Below are 5,627 nucleotides of genomic sequence, written 5' to 3' on the forward strand. Positions count from 1 at the left end.
AAAAAAAAAAAAAAAAAAAAAAAAAAAAAAAAAAAAAAAAAGATGGCCTTGTACTTGCAGACACATTTTCAGCGGATGTATGGGGAATGCTGATAATTCCTCCACATGATTTTGCCTCTAGACTTAGTAACTTGTTTGAAGAAAATGTCCCTAACTTGCTTTATTTGAAGCCATTTGCAAAAAGAGGCTATCAAAATAATTCTCTAATTTTTTCTTGCTATTATTAAAGGAGATTGTATTAGTCTGTGCTCATGCTGCTAATAAAGTAATACCCAAGACTGGGCAATTTGTAAAGAAAAAGTGGTTTAATGGACTCACAGTTCCAAATGGCTGGGGAGGTCTCACAATCATGGCAGAAGGTGAAAGGCACATCTTAAATGGCAGCAGGCAAGAGAGAATCAGAGCCAAGTGAAAGGGGAAATCCCTTATAAAACTATCAGATCTCGTGAGTCTTACTCACTATCACGAGAACAGTATGGGGGAAACCGCCCCCAAGATTCAATCATCTCCCATCAGGTCCCTCCCACAACACATGGGAATTAAGGGAGCTACAAGAAGAGATTTGGGTGGGGACACATCCAAACCACATCAGATATTTTGTCACACTATACTAAGATTTCTTTAGGTTTTAAAAATTCATTAGTGAAAATTCTATGGTGGTTCTTCAGTAAATAGTACTGACATATAGGTAAGAAAAAAACCCCAGATAACTCAAAGAAAAATTGGCAAATGACTTGAACAGGCACTTCACACACACACAAAGCTCAAGTGACCAATTGGTGCAATTAAGGAAATGCAAATTAAAATCATAATGAGGGACCATTCCCGCACCCACCAACTTGGCAAATATTGAAGTCTGACAATAACAAGTGTCAGCATGGATTTAAAGTATGACAGCAACTTCCTACACTGTTGGTACTACTTGGCTCATACTTCAGTGTTGTCCATGTAATGCAGAAGGTACTTTTCGATTTTGAGACCAGGTCCTTATTTTTCTTTTCTTTCAATGAAGGCAGGTGTACTTTCCCCACAAGTCTATGATACGGTTGCACTGATAGCTTCTTACCCTTTCAGGTACAATAGCATGCTTTCATCAACAGTAATGTATCACTTGAGTACTAATACATAAAATAGCTACATATCATGATATACCAAGCATGGTGCTTGTACACAATAGATGCTCAGTGAACACTAAGTTGACATATCTGTCATATAATAAAACATTCCTGAAGTAAGATGTTATCAATTGCTATATATTCTAGCTGTTCAGTTTTTTTTGGGGGGGGGGATGTGTGCATTATTTTTTCTTGTGGTAACATTTATATAATACAAAATTTGTTATTTTATCCATTTTTAATTGTACAGTCCCGTGGCATTAATTACATTCACAATGAATAACCATCTAGTTGTCCAGTGTCAACTTTTATTTTATTTTATTTTATTTTGAGATGGAATCTCGCTCTGTCGCCCAGGCCAGAGTGCAGTGGTGCGATCTCGGCTCACTACAAGCTCCTCCTCCTGGGTTCATGCCATTCTTCTGCCTCAGTCTCCCAAGTAGCTGGGACTACAGGCGCCTGCCACCATGCCTGGCTATTTTTTTTGTATTTTTAGTAGAGACAGGGTTTCACTGTGTTAGCCAGGATGGTCTCGATCTCCTGACCTCGTGATCTGCCTGCCTCGGCCTCCCAAAGTGCTGGGATTAGAGGCATGAGCCACCACGCCCAGCTACCCTCATTTTAATATCTGAATTATAAAAGTCAACTTTAGTATTTCAAATTTCTTCTTTTTTCCCCTCCTTCAATACAGCCCTTCCTTCTTCCTACATTTCATCTTTTACTATCTTTGCCAGTTCCTGGTCTCATTTACAATCTGAGTTACATGCATTATTTATTTGGGCGACCAGAGATCTCTGTGTCAAAAGAATTTCTTTTCTTCTTCAATTTGGCTTACAGCTGTCCAGTAGCAGAAGCTGTTACATTAAACTATGGGCAGTTAAAACTCAAAAAAGTGTCCCTTCTTACTAGGAATAATGTAGACTCTTGGTTTCAGAATCCTCTGAGACCCCTCACAGATAATCCAAAGTACCAAAAATGACTAGCTCAGACCCTTAGTGGGGGTACTATGGGTATTAACTCACCAACTGTGTACAATCCCCAAGTTAGTCTCTCTTGCTAAACAGTTAATCATTAAGCTGTGGAAAATGTCACACCTCAAGTTTGATAAAACAATAACGATGATGATAATGACAACAGCGAACACGGAGCACTGTTAGGGGCCAAACATGGCTCTAAATCTGTTACGTGTATTACCTTATTTGGTCATCATGACAACCCCATGGCATACGCACAATTACTGGCCTATTTTATAGATGGGGAAACTGAGGCTCAGAGAAGTGAATCATATGTCCAAGTGACAGCATCTGAACCCAGACAGGATAATCCCAGAACCTTGGTCTTAGTCACTACACCATGACCCCAAATGAAGAGTAGAACCCAGAAGAATACTCGACTTTCACATTCTTTCTGGAAGGCTGGATATTCCAAATGAAAAACAGATAGATTAGGTTAGGGACAAGAGTAAAACACACATTCACACACATACACCACACACACACACATGCACATATACATACACACCATGCACACACACACATACACACACACCATGCACACATACATACACACCATGCGCACACACACACACACACAAGAACACATCTTTATGTCTTTGGGGGTCAGTGAGGGGTGGGGAGGGAGCTTGGGGAATTAGCCAGTCAGTAATAACTGCTCAAACAAAAACATTTAGAAAAAATATGGCAGTTTAGCTGGGAAGAGATTATTTTCAGCTGCTGGGCAGGAAGGAGTTGAGTATACAATGCAGGGCTACTGAAGGATTTCAACACAAAAGGGACATAATGAACGCTATGCTTTCAGGAAAATAAAATTGTGATCCATGAGTAAGAGGGCCTGGAAGAAGAAAAGACTCGAGGTGGAAAGGCCAATGTAGACGGGTCTACAGGAATGTGCAGGGCAGGCAGTAAGAGCTGGAGCTGGGATAGTGGCCTGGGGACAGAGAAGCTGAGAGAGACCCTGTAGAAGCAGCACAGGTAGAACAGTGGGTATGGAAGTCAAGTTGACTGCAAGATTTTAACTGGAATGGCTAACAGGCTGTGGGGATCTCATGAAGAGAAATAGGAAAGCTGGGAGAAGAAGGGAATATGGGGGTGGAAGTGCAGGCACAGAATATGAGGCCCTGGCGAGATGCACCAGGGCGCTGGGAGTTGTTTAAGAAGGAAGCCAGAGTTGGGACCAAGAACCCCCGCAGAGCATGGAGATGTAAAAGCATGAAATAGATGAGAACGCGAAGGGAGAAAATGTGGAGTCAAATCAGGAGTGACGAAGGCAGAACCTTAGGGAACATTTATGGTTAGTGGCAATAAGAAGAGAAGTCAGAAAAGTTGAAGCCAGAAAGATAGGAAGAGAGATGAGGGCGGCATATCCTGGAATCCAAGAAAGGGGAACATTTGGAGAATGCAGGGGGTGACAGGCAAGGTGCAAGGTCACGGAGATGAGACCCAAGAGCAGGCACTGGGTTTCGCAGCCCCATGAAGAAGCAGCCTCAAAAGCTCAGAGTGGGAGGAAAGGAGCTGGGGCTGAGTGTTTGGTGAGCAAGGGGAGGAGCAGCAAATGTAGAAACATCTGTCACATGGACTGATGATGAGGAAAGAAGAGAGATGTCAGGACAGTTTAAAGCGGCGGAAGGAGCCAGAGAAACTTTAGCAGAGGATAAAGGAGCCAATGTTCATAGACCAAGGGGCAGACTCCAGTGGAACAAAGAGAAAGAAAATGCAGGAGACAGAAAGGAACAACCAATGCAACCAAAGCACGCTGGTGGAAGGCTACCAAGAGTCCAAAGAGAGGGGAGCTTAGAGAGAATGACCTTTCTCCAGCAGAGAAAGCAGAGCAGGAAAGCAGTTCTGGAAGCAGAGTTGATTGACAACCTCCAGTTGTCTTTGCACCTTTGGATTCACCCAGCATTCATTGCAGGTCATGCTGCGCCCAGGCTCTTCCAGGCAATGACTGAGTACGGCAAAGTGCTACAACTGCACCATTCCACCTCCAACCCCACGGGACTCCTCCAACAGGCAACGTTTGCTCAAGGACTCCTCCTTGGCCTGGCTGAGATGTAAAGAAAGAAGGAGAGGATCAAGAAAGCTACAGATATGGAGCAGGGAGATGAGGAATACTTAGGGAGTTCATGAGGGAAGGCTGTGTCCAGAAAACAGCAAGACTGTATGTGTAATAAAAGGAGAACGGGGTTGCAATAAAGACTGTGAGAAATGAAATCAACATGAAAGAGAAAGTGAAATACACCAAGGAACACTGAGGACCACCTGATATTGGACAACACACACACATGGTGCATCAGTTGGATTGGTTCTATGATTTTCTTTATAATGCACTGGGTGGGCAAGGAGCAGGGACAGAAGACACAGAGCAGATGTCACTCTGGTTTGGGAGATTGATTATAAAGCCAACAGAGGGAGAAGGAGTCAAGGTCCCTAAAGGGCAGGTTAGAAATGTAAGAAGACTAAGAGAAAAAAAAAAAAGCCTGCTAATAGTGTCCTTGGAGGCATCCAGTTCAAATTTCCCTCTAAGATAACCTGCTCTAGAAGCAGAGCTGACTGGCAGCCTACAGTTGTCTTTGCACCTTTGGATCCATCCGGCATTCATTCCAGGCCATGCTGCTCCCAGGCTGTTCCAGGTAATGACTGAGAACAGTGGGGATACCAGAACTGTGGCATTCCATTCCCAACCCTGTGGGACTCCTCTAACAGGCAATGGTTGCTTGGGGACTTTTCATTGGTCCAGCTGAGATTTTTCTCTGAATTACATACACGTGGTCTGAAGCATTTCTTACCAGATCCTTCCTTCCCTCTCTCCTTTCACATGTGTTGGAACTGCTTAGCAGGTTGAAGCTTTCCCTGCGCACTACAGCTCCCTCTCACTTTATGATTCACAGGAAATTTCCCCCAATACATCTCTTGCATGTCTAATTGTTTTGGCTTCTGCTTGTTGGAGGTTCTGAACTGACACAACTGGAATTGTTAATTATTCACGGAGGGTTTAGTAATTGAAAAGTGTAGGCAGTGAGGTGTGACTACAAAGATGTGAGGCCAATGGGAAAGAATCATGGGATTCTGTTTTGAAATAATGATAGATTCACAGGAAGTTGCAAAAATAGTACAGAATCCCCTATACCCTTCACCCAGCTTGCTCCAATGGCAGCATCTTATATAAGTCTAGAAGGATATTAAAACCAAGAAATTGACATCGATATAATATTCACAACCAGTTTATATGATTTTATGCAATCAGATTCTCATCATGTTTTTGTCTCATAGATATATTGATCTCATCTTCATTGCAAAAAGTCACTTAAGTAGTAGTTTATTTCTAAGTAAACCAGCTCTATAACTGCAAGGTTTGTAAGACCCATAAAAAATGCTGCAAGTGAAAAGGAAATAGAAAATGAGAGATGTCCACTGAGGAAAGAGTTCTGCATCCACCTGTTTATCCATCCATCCATCCATTCATCCATCCATCCATCCATCCATCCATACATCC

This window comes from Rhinopithecus bieti, unplaced genomic scaffold, assembly GCF_001698545.2.
Source record: "Rhinopithecus bieti isolate Rb0 unplaced genomic scaffold, ASM169854v2 scaffold_32081, whole genome shotgun sequence".
Taxonomy (NCBI): Eukaryota; Metazoa; Chordata; class Mammalia; order Primates; family Cercopithecidae; genus Rhinopithecus; species Rhinopithecus bieti.